Source organism: Lampetra fluviatilis, chromosome 69, assembly GCF_964198595.1.
Source record: "Lampetra fluviatilis chromosome 69, kcLamFluv1.1, whole genome shotgun sequence".
In the NCBI taxonomy this organism is placed as follows: domain Eukaryota; kingdom Metazoa; phylum Chordata; class Hyperoartia; order Petromyzontiformes; family Petromyzontidae; genus Lampetra; species Lampetra fluviatilis.
Window position 1 is genome coordinate 4,429,150 of NC_136343.1, and position 15,408 is coordinate 4,444,557.

The window sequence follows — 15,408 nt, forward strand, 5'->3', positions numbered from 1 at the left end:
CCCTGCAGTCACGAAAGCTTTAAATCGAAATCTATCACAGATGGCTGCAGCTCAGCGAAGTGGCTTATCACCACGTGGAAATGTATAGCAGCAGCCAGATACTCGAAAAGCGTGTTTCTAAATGTAGAGGGGAAAACCCAATGACACGGAGGAAAATCCACACGACTGCAGAGAGAGAGACAAGGAAACTATCTGTTTGCTTAAACACATTAATATGATTAATCATTGATCGTTTCTGCGTGGATTAAATATCGGCAGTTCTATAGGAGTCGGGGTGGAGGGTGCGTCAATCGTACGTAGGTGGGGGGGGGGGTGTAAAAAGTACGCGTGCGTAAATGGAGAGGGGTAGGGGTCAAGTGTTGACAGATTTGTGCGTACGTGCTATATGGATGGCCCCTTAACTCCTATATATATGCGCACACAGATCCACCGTGTGTGTCCGCTGACTTCGTTTAAAGATCGAGATTCACGCCTGGTCGGAGATTTTCAGCTCCTTTCTCAACAATTTTCAAAGTCGGTAAGTGCAACACCGCGCTGTTGCGATATCCGTTGCGTATCACTAAATCGTAATTGGGCACTGTCGCTCCTGCATCCAGATGAAGGCACGCCAAGGCACTTTGTGACTTAAGTAGGCAGACTTTTTTAGTTTTTTTGCCAGGAGGGATACCTGCCACGTTAATTTTTTTCTGAACAATGCTATCGTTTCTGTCGATTGCTCCAAGAAAAAATACAAATAGTTACTTTAACAGATGATAGCCATCTTATGTAGGGGAGTTGATTGTTGCATATTTTGGTTGTTGTTGAGAAATATAAAAGTTAGTAAAAATATGAAGTAATGGTAGTCACAAAACCTCAGTATTTTCGGTAATAAAGGATTTTATTTCAGGTTAGATCGCTTAAAAATATTAATGTAGCTTTAAATCAGCCACCATCACCTGACACAGCCAATATCAGTAAGGGGCTTATGTCACGTAACACAAAACGTGAACAATTAGTTTACTAGTTCAGCACGAACCGGTTGTTTTGTGTCGGAGAGTTAAACCCACGACTACGTTCACGCTTATTTTGTGGAAAAAGTACGATACCTCTGATCCTGCATATCAGCCAGGAAATCGCTTCGATTGACTTACGATGGATTTTTCTTTCTTCCTAATACCTCCGTTGAATATTTGTCGTAAGTTTGCACGGCGTTTAGCGACTGCGTGGGAAAGATGTTTATCCCTGTGCATGGCAGCAAAATATGTCCAGGAGCTGAGCGGCAAAGTTGATGCTTAGCCACAGGAGAGCTTACAGGTGTAGAGGTGTAATTGTGTATGGGAGCGGATGGCAAACAAACACAAGGGGCGTGGTTAGGGCCGTACACATAGGAGGTGGCCACACCGACGTCCGCACCTGCATCCCCCACGGGCCCCTCCCGGGGGGGCCGCGGACTATAAGAGGGGGTGAGCCGGAGGGCTCGAGGTCGAGGTATCAGCTTTAACCAGCGAAGACGGAAGACCAGCTAGAATAGGCCCCGGAGCTCCCCTGGCTCGCTGTCCTTATAAGGGCCGACCAGGGCAAGCCGGTGGCGTGGCCCCGAGAGCCCAGACTGACGAGCAGGTCTGGGAACTCAGGGGGTCGGATCCCAGCTTGACCAGGGCTGGGACAGGTAGCCTCCCCTAGCTCCCTAGTGGAGGACTTGGGCTTAGGTTAGCGGGGCTTAGATGTTGTGTCTCCCTGTTAGCCGAGTAAGGGGACGTTACCCCTTAGGTCCTGTGTATACTCGCTAACTGTATACAAGTTGTGTTAATAAATAAGTGTGCCTCCGATCCCGTCGTCAAGCCTCCTGAGTAATTACTACATCTGGTGTCAGAAGTAAAACGTCCAAAGATGGACACACGAGGGACGACACGTACCAGGGAGTCGGAGAGGGAGGACACCGCGGCCGAATCACCACCAGAGATGGCCGAGGTCGGATCGGAGCAGCCGGGGCCGAGTACACCCGCGCCGCTACGACAGGAGGCGGGGGATGCGTCGGCCGAGGGACTTCGGCTGGCTCACTCCCACCTGGCGGAGCTGCTCTACGCCGCGGCCGCCGTGTTGGAGGAGATCACGCGGCTGGGAGCTGGAGGGGCTGCGCGGGAAGACGGCAGCAGCCGACGCACGCCGGCATTTCCCGCCACCCCGACGCGGCTCGCGGTTAAATTTCCCGCCATCACTACAGTGCGAGCAGAGGGCGGGGCCGGCCTGCGTCAGGTGACTGCTGAGGGCCAAGCACGAGCCGTGACATCATCAACGCCGGCCAGCGCGTCAACAACGGAGCGACCGGCGATGCCATGCTCACAGCCCGCCCACACTGTAACGTCGGCTGGGAACGAGGGAGCGAGATCCGCAGCCACGGACGTCGCCTTACAACAGCGACTGCCGCCTCTCAAGGAGTTCGTGGGAGCGGCTGGAGATTGGGGCGGCTTCAAAAGGCGGTTCATCGCTCATCAAGAGATGGCGAACTGGACGGACGCCGAGGCACTATGCGCGCTGCCGGCGATGCTGGACGACGACGCCCTGGCTACCCTCACCTCGGCGCCTAAGGAGAAGCGCGCCACGCTGCACCTGGCGCTGCAGCTGCTGTCAACCGTCTATGGGCCGCCTTCGGACTGCAGGCAGCTGTTCCACGATCGGCATCGGGGCGCCAACGAATCGCCCCTGGCCTTCCGAACGGCTCTCCTGGCCCTGGCAAAGGCAGCTTTCCCGCGGATGGACGAGGAGGGAGTGGACGCCATGGTGGCTGAAAAGCTGCTGCTACTCGCCGATGAGCTGGACATCGCCGTCTTGGCTCAAGACGACGGAGAGATGTCGTCCCTGCTGGTCGCGCGCCACATCCACGGGGGCTTGCGGTCCCTGCGTCGCAAGGCTGCCAAGGGGGTGGCCGGCCATGCCATGGCGGCCACCGCCCTCCCATCAGAGGAGGTCTGCGGGGTGGAGCGGCGGGGGGAATGGAGATCGGCGGCACCGCAGGCTCGGAATGGACCGAGCCGCCAGGAGCAGCCCAGGCCATCTGGGGCGCTCACACGCTGCTACAACTGTGGCCTGCAAGGCCACGTTGCGTCAGGATGCCGGGCTCCCCGTCAGCGCGGAGCGACACCTCGTCAGGACGCCACGCCGTCTCCACCCAAGCTCCAGCAGAGAAATACGGCGAGTCGTGGCACCTCACACGTTTGGCCCATGCACACATCCGACACACACTCACGCGCTCAACTGAACAGGGTTCGAAAATCGCCGCCCATCGCGCGCGATTGTTCTGAAATGCGGCGAGCGCTCCAACCGGGTCAGTGGTCGGAGCTCGCCCATCGTGTCGTTGCTGCGTCGGCGGGATCATCGGTTGTGGTCGGTCATATTGATGGGGTAGAGGTGCGGATTTTAATTGACACAGGGGCATCGGCGACCATTATATCTGATTTGATTTATAACATCCTTCCCATTCAAAGTCGTCCCTTGCTCCCTGTTGACGTGCCATGCTATGCTGCTAACGGGGGCTCGCTGGGCATTATTGGGCAAATCCGCGCCAAAGTTTGCATTGGAGACATTAAATTATCCGGGCCTGTTTTGGTTTCCTCCTCACTCGCGGTTCCGTGCCTGTTGGGGACGGATTTCTTGGCCAAAATGCCCATCCGTATCTTGATTGACCAGGGGTGCATCGAGCTCCCATCGGGCCGACGTGTTACATTTTTGTCTTCCCCCACCACGGAGCGTCGGGCGTTTGCCACCGTGCAGGCGCTCGTGACAAAAACTGTGCGCGTACCCCCGGGGGCTCAGATGCTCGTCCCTCTTAGGTTGCGTCGGCCGTTTGCTAAAGGGGTTGCGGATCGGGGGGTCTTGTTGGGACCATCTCGGGCCGGGGTCAATGGACCCGATTTGCTAGCGGCTCAGACCATGGTGAAAGGGGATGGGGACCCCTTCATTGCAGTCCTTAATGTAGGATCGCGAACGGCCGTGGTTCCTCAAGGGACCGTGCTTGCACACGCAACGCCGGCGCCCTATGAGGAACCACTCGTGGGTCAGGTAACCACCGATCCTCCGTCGCGACCGCATTCGGACTGTGATGACGGATGGCTGGATGCACTTTGCGCGGGATCTGTGGATCTGTCCGACACGCAGCGTGCGCAGCTGCGAGTTCTCCTGAAAGAATTTGCCGACGTTTTTAGTAAACACAAATTTGATATTGGTTGTACTAAATTGCTGCGACACCATATTGACACGGGTGACAGCGCGCCAATCCGCCAAAATCCCTTTCGGCTCAGTCCCGCCGAAAAGGATCATGTCAAATCGGCTGTTGATGACATGCTTGCCGCCGATATCATTTCCCCTTCCAACAGCCCGTGGGGCGCACCGATCGTTTTGGTGAAAAAACACGACGGCTCACTGCGGTTTTGTGTCGACTTTCGGCGATTGAACAAAATTTCTGTGGCAGATGCGTACCCGCTTCCTCGAATGGATGAGTCGCTCGATGCCTTGGCGGGGGCGCGATTCTTTTCCACCCTCGATTTACTATCTGGATTCTGGCAGCTTCCTCTGGATGACGAATCAAAACCTAAAACTGCTTTTCGGACACCGCAAGGTCTCTTCCAATTTAACCGCTTGCCGATGGGCTTACATTCTGCGCCGGCAACTTTTCAGCGGTTAATGGAACTGGTCTTGGCAGGCTTACAATGGGATTCGTGTTTAATTTACTTGGACGATGTCATCGTCTTTAGCAAATCCTTCGAGGAACACCTCCAGAGGCTGCGTGCTGTTTTTCTCAAAATGCGGGCTGCCAATTTAAAATTTAAACCGCAGAAGTGCCATTTGCTCCGCGAATCGGTGCGGTATTTGGGTCACATTGTTGGGCGCTCGGGGATATCCACTGATCCCGCCAAAACGGAATGCGTCAGCTCCTGGCCGACTCCCACCTCGGTGGGAGAGGTCAGGAGTTTCATTGGGTTCGCGTCGTACTATCGACGGTTTGTGGCTGACTTCGCTACGATCGCGAAACCATTGCATGCCTTGACGTCCAAGGGAGTCAGGTTTCATTGGGGGCTGGAGGAGGAGGCTGCTTTTCACGCCCTCCGGAATGCCCTGGTGGGGGCTCCGCCGTTGAATTACCCCGACTTCTCACAACCCTTCTTGCTCGATACAGATGCAAGTAACACGGGCATCGGGGGCGTGCTGTCCCAACTCATTGGGGGCGTAGAGCATGTGGTGGCTTACGGTAGTCGGGTACTGTCTCCAGCGGAACAACGGTACTGCGTTACCCGTCGGGAATTATTGGCAATTGTTTATTTCGTTCAGCAGTACCGCCCATATCTGTACGGTCGGCGTTTCACCGTCCGTACAGATCATGCGGCCCTACAGTACGCTCTGCGGGTTCAACAACCATCGGGCCAGTTGTCTCGATGGTTGGAGATTCTCCAGGACTACGACTTTGTCACCACATATCGTAAGGGCGTCCGCCACACGAACGCTGACGCCCTGTCACGGTTGCCACCCACTTCGGAGTGCGCTTGCCTCCTGGGTTCGGGGCGTTGTAGGCCCCCGAACGTCACCACCGATTCGGTCCTCGTGGCCGCCGCCGATGCGCCTTTGGCTTCGGGTCCTATCGAGCAAGAAGGGAGGGATTCGTTGCTGGGGTTGTCGGTCGCGGAATGGGGACGCCTCCAAATGGAGGACACCTCCCTCCTCGCTCTGCGCCGTCGCGCAGGGGGGGTTGGGCAGGGGGTGGCGAACATTGACTCGTGGGGGTTGTTCCAGGGTCTTTTAATGCACTGGGACGGAAAAACCCGCCGCCAGCAGCTCGTGGTGCCTGCAGCATTGAGGGGTAAGGTGGTATGGGCTGTTCATGAGCGGCTTCTGCACTTGGGGGTTCACAAGACCTTTGCCACGCTCCAGCTCGATTTCTTCTGGCCGGGCATGGCAAAGGACGTGGGGGATCTACTGGGGTCGTGCACGCAATGCGCGCAGCGAAAGCCACCAGCTAGGGGGTCCAACCCTCCGCTGCAGTCCATAAAGGTTTCCCGGGTTAACGAGCTCGTTGCGCTAGACATACTCGGCCCATTTCCCGCTACACCCAGGGGGAATAGGTATTTATTGACAGGGGTCGAATACTTCACGAGATGGCCTATGGCCTGGCCCCTGGCCAACCAGTCGGCAGCAGCCATCGCGGAGGCCTTTGTCCAGGGCTATGTCCTCGACAAAGGTGCTCCGGAACGGCTGCTTACTGACCAGGGTAAGAATTTTTCGGGAAAACTCCTCCGCGAGGTGTGCGACCTCTTGGGTACGGAAAAAATTCGGACCTCCCCGTATCACCCTCAAACTGACGGGATGGTGGAACGGCTACATCGGACCATCACGTCTATGCTGTCCCAACAGGTGTCCGAATCCCAGACAGATTGGGACCTTCGCATAGCCGGTGTGTTGCAGGCCTACAGGATGGCTCCCCATGCGGCCACCGGATTTTCCCCTTTCTTTTTAATGTATGGCCGCGAGGCTAACCCCCCTGTGACGACCCAGCTGAAGCTCTCGGCGCCTCAGGCGAAGTCTACCTTGTCCGAACACGTTAAATTTAACATCAGCAAATTGTCTGAGGCGCGGGAAGCGGCCGTGCAAAATTCTGAACTCCGCCAGAAGGCGAACGAGAGGCTTCGGCTGGGGCGGGTACATGTGTTCAAATGGAAACCAGGGGACAGGGCATGGTTGCACTGTCCCCAGGTGCCACTGGCAACCTCGTCAAAGTTGGTACGGCCGTGGCGGGGGCCAGTGGAGGTCGTACAGGTCTTACGGCCGCAATGTGTTCGCGTCAAATGGGGGAGGCGTCGGTGGTACGTGCACCCCTCAAGGTTGAAACCGTTCATTGCGCCGGCCCGTGGTTCACACACACACACGCATGGCCAAACGTGTGAGGGGTCCGCCGACTCCCCGACGTCGCTGCTCTCGCCTAACATGACGTCAACTGTTCCATCTCCAGAGGCAACAGGAGTGACGGGTCCACGCCCGCCAACCCCTCCCGGAGGGGTCGGGGGTCACTCGGCAGCGACGCCAGACTCTCTTGCACCCGGACAGTCACCAACCACCACTGAGCGTGCCGGGTCGAGCCCTTGTGACGGGCCCGCCGCGAGAACGCGCGCCAAAACGCGCAGACTATTGTGAGGTCGGCCGTTGGGGGGCCCTTGCGGACAGTGGGGGAGGGACATCCGGAGCGCGTGTATATATGTTGGGTTTGCGGAATGGGGTATTTATTCGGGAGGGTGCGCCGGGTTATTTTTTTCTCTTTCTTCTTCTACCTGTTCCTGTTGTTGTTGTTGTTGTTATGACTGTTATCGTTCTTGTTAAATTTACGCGAGGCACACACGGTTTTGGGGAGGCATGCACCTTTATTCTGGTTTTGTTGCAGCCGGGGACGGCTGCGAGCTGTACAGGGGGGGGTGATGTAGAGGTGTAATTGTGTATGGGAGCGGATGGCAAACAAACACAAGGGGCGTGGTTAGGGCCGTACACATAGGAGGTGGCCACACCGACGTCCGCACCTGCATCCCCCACGGGCCCCTCCCGGGGGGGCCGCGGACTATAAGAGGGGGTGAGCCGGAGGGCTCGAGGTCGAGGTATCAGCTTTAACCAGCGAAGACGGAAGACCAGCTAGAATAGGCCCCGGAGCTCCCCTGGCTCGCTGTCCTTATAAGGGCCGACCAGGGCAAGCCGGTGGCGTGGCCCCGAGAGCCCAGACTGACGAGCAGGTCTGGGAACTCAGGGGGTCGGATCCCAGCTTGACCAGGGCTGGGACAGGTAGCCTCCCCTAGCTCCCTAGTGGAGGACTTGGGCTTAGGTTAGCGGGGCTTAGATGTTGTGTCTCCCTGTTAGCCGAGTAAGGGGACGTTACCCCTTAGGTCCTGTGTATACTCGCTAACTGTATACAAGTTGTGTTAATAAATAAGTGTGCCTCCGATCCCGTCGTCAAGCCTCCTGAGTAATTACTACACAGGAGAGAGTTTGTGTGGTTGTGCTATTTCTACATTAATACGAGCGCAGACTACACTAGTTAAATCGCGTTATTTATAAATGTGTCGTAACCCTCCACCACCCGACACGGCCAATCAGCAAAAAAGTGTCACGTTGACAAAAGACAAATAGTTACTAGTTATGAATAATATTGGTTGTGAAAGCCTACCTGTTAAACTACACTAGTTAACTATGTGAGACCACGGTGGCTAGGGAGATGTTACATACCTCGCCTGGTATACAGGAGGTCGTTGGTTCGATCCCGACCCTGATGATGCCTGTTTCTTGGAGTTTCCGTGTCTCTCTCTGTCTCCGTCGTGGTCGCATGGATTTTTCTCAGGGTCCTCCAGTTATTTTCCCCTCGACATTAAAAAAAAACAGGCATTTAGAGTATTTGGCTGTTGCTGAGATATATAGCTCATTTTCAAAAGCAACTTGGCCACAAATGATAGCTCAAGGAAGAGGCTTATCACGTAACACAAAACTTGTACAATTAGTTTACTAGTTCAGCACTAACAGGTTGTTTTGTGTCGGAGAGTTAAACCCAGGACTACGTTCACGATTATTTTGTGCAAAACGTACTCTATAACGGACGTTTTTAAATTTGGAGAGAAAATAACTGGAGGACCAGGAGAAAAATAAACACGACCACGGGGAGAGAGAGATGCGCAAAATTTAAATACACAACAGGCGTCGGTGTCGGGATCGAACCCACGACCTCCTGTATACCACGCGATCGAGCTAACATCTGGCCGGTTATGATGTGTATGAGTTCCCGAAACTAATTCACAACCACAACTCCGCTTTTATATTTAAAATGACTATATTTTTTACGTTCTAATTCTCTCTCATTGTAGAATCATCATCATCATGATCCATGGCCAGATTTCCCTGTAGGTTTAAACTCATTTGTTTCCACTTTCCTTTGTCTTGTGCCCAACTGTTCAATTAGTGGGCACATCTTTCTGGCACCATTCTCTAAATAGTCACTGTCAAGTCAATGTGTTAGGTCTTCCCCCCTTATCCAGTTCTTTCCATTTTTCTGAGCACACTTTCCACTACCCTGTTCTTGTCCATCTTTCTACATATGGTGCCCAAATAGTACCCCAGTTTCCCTCTCATCACTGCCTGCATCATCATCATCATCAAGTAGTCTTCTTCTATGGTGCAACTGATGAAGCTAGGCGACTGATTAAGGTAGTTGGAATTACTGGCGAAACGTCGTACTCAGATTGTAAATGTTGTGGCTTGTGTCTCCAACACACCGGTGTGCTGTACTGGTGATGAATTGGCACGTTCTGTTTACGTGCCAAACCTTATTAGTTGGCTGTGTCGGTTGGTGGCGGGTTTAACATCATATTTATATATTTACGCGATCTAACCCAAAAAACCTCTTATGGATGATATTGGTCGCGAAAGCCGATGTGTTAAACTTCTTGAACTTCCTTACTTGTGCCTTACAGCAAGAAGGGGTCTAACTCCAATTCTCCACTGGCACGCCTTTCAGTCTATAGAGTCGTGTACGTTCTCCCGTTTTATCAGAATGAGTGAATGTGTGAGAGTGAATGAGTGTGTGTGATTATGTGTGGAGAGCAGTAGCTGTCAACCCGGCAGAGTTCGATACCCGCTAACGGTCACCAACACCAGCGGCGAAATTAACCGACTCTCGGCCTCCCCAAGGTCGACTCAGCCTCAAATGAGTACCTGATCCAATGTGTAGTAAACGTCGCCACTGGAGAGACAGACGAAGCCGGATGTGGTGCTGGCCATCTACTCTGGTCGCCGGGTTCGTTTCACATAACAGCTAACCAATGCGCCACCGCTCTCCACATACATACACATACATAGTTTATGGTCAACGATGTTGAGTGGCGGCCAAAGAAATGCATCCAAGAGGACGGCCCCACTGAAGGAAACGGAGCACAGAAGTCACGCCATGCGTGGCAGGTGCTGGGTGAGCGTTTGTCGCATTGCCAGATAAGCTAGGGATAGATTAGAGTGCGATTTGGAGAGGCATTTGTTCAGCGTTGACTTGCTGCTGGCTGACAATGATTGATCGTTTGATAAGGGGAACATACCATTGAGGGAGAGTGCTCTTTTTTGCCATTGGTGTTTATGCCATTGTATTCATGAGGACTAGGCAGGAGCGTGCCTTGTCTGTAACGATGAAATGTGGTATTTGCCTGGAGGGAGTGTAATATATTCTGTTTGTGTGAACTTCCTAGTTCTCACGTGCGTGCCTGCGTGCAAAATATAATCTGACTCGACACTTTCCATCACGTGGCGGCCACGGTGGCTAGTGAGATGTTTACTATCACACCTGGTATACAGGTCGTGGATTCGATCACAACCCTGATGCCTGTTGCATATTTGGAGTTTGCATGTCTCTCTCCCCTTGGTCACGGGGATTTTTCTCCGGGTCCTCCGGTTTTCCCCTCCACATTTGGAATCAACATCACGCATTTTGAGTATTGGGCTACTATAAATGTCCCCGTGACGATAGGCCACTATCTTTAGATATAATTTGTGATAGCCAGGTCGCTTTTGACAAAAAGTTCCATACATCAGTGGGCCTTACCTGACAAAAATATTTTTTTATTTAATAGTCAGTTAGCCCTGGCTGGGAATCGAACTCAGGTGACCAGGGTTTAGAGGTCAGTGTGCTAACCACTGCACTTTATTTTTTATATATACGTGACATTACCGAAAGTATCAAAGAATATGATTGTTGTTGTGTTTAGTTTGTTGTCCGTTCACCTGCACCTCCAATTATCACGTGTTTTTTATGCACGATGCAAAAAAAGTTCAACTTACATACATGATTCAATTTTCCTGGCACAGGCAGGGTTGAAAATATTGGTTTAAGTTTCATGCATCCACCCCCCACCTCCCCCCACCACACTACCTTTATCCCGTCAGCAGCATAAACGTATATACCGCAGTTTGTTGATTTGGCACGTAGTGTTTGTTAGTGGGGAGAGGGGTGAAGTATGGGTACACCTGTAGTGACTGCGTCAAAGACACTAAGAGTAGGAGGCACTCTGTTTATTAACAGCCTTAACAGTTCACGCAAAGTAACAACAGCTCATCTTCTTGGTTCTGTCGGTAAAGTCACGTAGAAGGGAAATAATAAAATAATAAAAATAAAACATAATAAAATAATTCTCACGACGTTTCGGCCACAACGCAAGCAGCCGTCCTCAGGTGAAGAACGCTGCCAAGCCTGGTGGGCACCACCAGGCTTGGCAACGTATATTTAAGCTGGGTTGGAGGGGGGAAGGGGCGCCTTGACAAAGGAATTTGCATATCAAGAGGAATTTAGCATATTTATGGAAAATGCAGATATGGGATTAGTCACTACTTGCGGAATGCGTAGGAGGTGGGGGGGGGGGTTTCAAAGTCATAATATGCCCGTGCATTATGCAGTATGCAGGATTAGCAGCATCAAAGGGAGGGGTAGGGTTAGCAGTAATAGAGGGAAGGAATTTTTTTTTATAGTAAGGAGCTGCAGCAGCTAAACCACCACGTAAAAAACTAAAATATAAACTACATCAGTATCATCAATATACTAAATATACTCTCCAGTAAGCTGAGCTACTAACAGTAAGTCATACATTACAATTCTACGTCGCAAAAATACAATATGCCTCCAGCTAAACTTTTTTCTCTTACATCACACGGGTCTACCCCGTACTATATACTGCCATAGACAAACCCAACATTAAATTATATACTGCATTACTATACACCACCCTATACCTTAGACTATACATTGTAATATTACTCGATGTATTATTCTACCCACCTTACTGTATACCACACTGCTGTATATTCACTATACAATTACGATACTATATATTACCTTATACATTATATTAAACATTACACTTTTATACTATTTATTATTATACAATCTGCTATACACTATACCATTGACCGTCACGTGAAAGGTACTAAGAGGAAGCAACGAAATATGTCAATGGGAGAGTGGAGGCGGAGACTTGCAGCGGAGCAAATAATCCATTCCCTGCGGAGGCCGAAACGTCGTGAGAATGATTTTAATATGTTTTTTTTTATTTTAGTTCCCTTTTACGTGACTTTACCGAAAGAACCAAGAAGATGAATCCCTGCAGTCACGAAAGCTTTAAATCGAAATTTAACTACAGCTCCCAGTCAGGAAATCTGGCAGACTGCCTGACTGACAATGCCGAGATGGTGAAGACGTAGACGGCAACGAAGACTCCAGCAACACGACGGGATCCCACTCCACACGACAGCCCCAAGCTCCTGCTCGGAGCCCCCTTTTATTCTCCCAGCCTGGCCTCGCTCCGCCTTGGCCACGCCCCCTTTTCTGGAACCTACTAGCGGGTTCCCCGGCTTCCCTCACGTGCCCCCTCTGTAACCTTTCCCATACATCCCTCTCTCTGGTTTATTACGTGACCTGCTGTCAGTCAGGGCTGTTGTAACTGCAGATTCCTTTTCCTTCCAGCAACAAGCGCTATGCTGCTAAGTGACCGATTATATGTCACTACACACCTATAGGAAGAGTAGGCCAAACACTCTCTTGAGTTTTACTCCCTCGTGGATAATCTTCAGCCAGGAGTGACATCAGCAGAAATAATTTCGCTCTCCACCACGAAAATGAACAAATACGGGGCAGACCTCGCCGTACGCGTTGGGGCAGAACCGCGTTCCACAAATAACAGAACTGGTGGGAAAAAATATTTTCACGTTCCTGGGATAATAATTATCACCTCGCTCTGGGCACAGCAGGAAAACTGCTGCCTCAGCAGTTCTCCTGCTGTATTTGTCTCACCTGATAACGATTGCTTGTGTTGCGATCGAAACGTCATGATCTATCAATGTTTTATACCTACGTTACTTTACCGAAAGAACCAAAAGTACGTAAATTACGACCGCTGCCTGATAGGAGGGCAGGGACTGTATAATTTCGTTGTCAGATTTGATAAGAAAATGCAATGACACAAGAAATTATCAAGATAATTTTCTTGCAAAACAGATGATACGACAGTCATGGACCTTACATATCGCACGTGTCGCAACAATCATAATGTGCTTCATCTTTAATTACGAATAACGCAACTAATAATATATGTCCATTGTCATTTATAAAACAAAATTAAGACCCCCCTCCCTCTCTAGCTTTTGAACCTGATAGTCTCACAATTGACGACATCACATTTATCTATTTAAGACCGAAGCGGTCCACCATTCTGGCTAATCACATCATGAGGCTACTGGTTGCTGCTCGTTGTTGTTGTAATCACACCAATTGAAATGTCATGGTAACTCCAATGTGTAAATGTATGTTGTCGGTTTAACTCTCCAACACACACAGCAACCAGTTAGTGCTGAAATAGTCAACTTGATCATCACGTTTTGTGTTTACGCGATACAAACCCCCCCCCTCCCCCTTACTGATTGGCTGTGTCAGGTGGTGCGGGTTTAATGACACATTAGTAAATAAGCTCCTTTGAGACATATATTTATTAAGTTCTTATTTTCATAATAAATATGTAGATACATCGCAGCGAACAGTCAGCCCCGATGCCTTCCACCTTTGTAGTTCCTGGTCCCAGGCAAGCGCCCAGACTGCAGGCCTCGCTACGATTTATATATCCTCTCAAGCCCCGCGCTTAATTGGACAGTGCCCTCTACCCTAACTGTGCCACCGGTCTTTAATTATCTCAACTTGTACATTTCACTGTCCTCCCTAGGCTGCCTGTTTACAATAATCTCAACGTGTATCTGTGTGGATTTAATGATTCTCTATACAGTCTCCTACTGCCACCTGTTCCCTGCACACTGAGGAGTGAGATGCCCCTGTAGTTGTTACAGTCTGTGCGGTCCCCCTTCTTAAAGAGGGGGACCACCAGGGCATCCTTCCAATCCTGCGAGGCGGGGGGGGTCTGAGCGACGCACACATACATACACACACACATGCATTCACACACACACACACGAACACATACACACACACATGCACGCACACACAAATATATATCATCGGTGTACTTTTCCGCATGTTTGACATCTTACAGCTGCCCTGCAGAAGCGGTGAATTAACTTTTTTAAACAAACAAAGCAAAAAGTTATCTCTCTTTTAAATCTTAAAACCCGAAAGTATCACCGTGACTTGAAGCATTTTTTTGAAAGGCGATCCCCTTGTGAAGGACTATGCAATCGTGGACTGGTGTATTATTTATTTATATTTGGGGGGTATCTTTTTTTTAAAACGGCAAGCCAAAGCAAAAAAAAGGAAGGTGCTGCATTTTCTTGTTGTTGAAAAACGTGCCTCTGTGTTCAACCCATGATTAGCTAAACCGGGTTCGGCTCTACTACACCGTCACCTCCCCGACGCCCAGTCACGTCTCCGCTCCTCTTCCCTTCTGGCTCCCCTCCATTGTAATAAATTACCATTGCACGTCAAAAAGGCAACTTCACGAACCATGTTTCCGTTCCTCCCTCAAGACTCATCTCTTTTTAAATATTCTATCCCTCTACCCCTTCCTATCCTCGTTCTTAAAACCTTAACCAACCTCCTAACCACGCCAGCGCTACCTTTTCTTATCATTACCCTCCAGTACCATCCTCCCCTTCCTAACCTCACCCCTCTCCCTTTCCCTATCATCACCCTTCCTAAACATCCCTTCTCCTCCCCAACACTCGAATCCTATCCTTTTTCCCCACCAGCCAATAACTAATGCACCATGTAGAATTCTTGTAAAGTGCTTTTAAATCATCGATGAGAACTACTGTATATACAGCATCGTATCACTCGCTTCTTTTTTACCCACTTTTATTCAACTGGCATTGTCTGTTTATATTCTTTCAAATCTTTGAAGCTTTAATATCATCGAATCTACGAAGCCTAACTAGCTAACATTTTATACAGACTCGTCGTCTCGTGTGACAATTCAATCTATATATATAAAATCGCAAATCTGTCTGTCTGTTTGTGTGTGTGTCTGTGTTTCGCCGGACCATACGCACTTTCATTGGACGGCGGTTGCCCCTGGCAACGGGTAGCGACGCATTCGCTGCCGGGTGGACGCCATTTTTAATTCCCGTTAAAAATATGCGCACGCATTTGTGGTATAAACTCGATATACCCAGCGTTGCCCGGGAGGAAAATACATTTAAAATCTTATGAAAACTTTCAAACATTACATACCAATGAAAAAACAACTGTGTAATTACTTTTAAACCCGACGCGCCAAGAATCGATTCTCTGAATCGCGCAAAGGAATCGAAGGTTGTAGATTCCTTTAGATTCGGACGATTCCCGTTTACTATAAGTTGCTTAAAGTCGATATAAACTGCTACGAACGGGAAATATCCGGCGTTGACCGGGGCAAAAATGTAATTAAAAACTCCTGAAAA

General features: G+C 50.4%; 1 long non-coding RNA gene across 1 annotated transcript in view; it reads left to right on the forward strand.

The window, feature by feature from the left end:
* The first annotated feature begins 460 nt into the window (after window positions 1–460).
* The window catches only part of LOC144952656 (uncharacterized), a 30,416-nt gene continuing 15,468 nt past the window's right edge, over window positions 461–15,408 (forward strand). The window contains exon 1 of the long non-coding RNA XR_013640666.1: window positions 461–517. This is a non-coding gene — a long non-coding RNA (uncharacterized LOC144952656). The remainder of the gene's footprint in view (window positions 518–15,408) is intronic.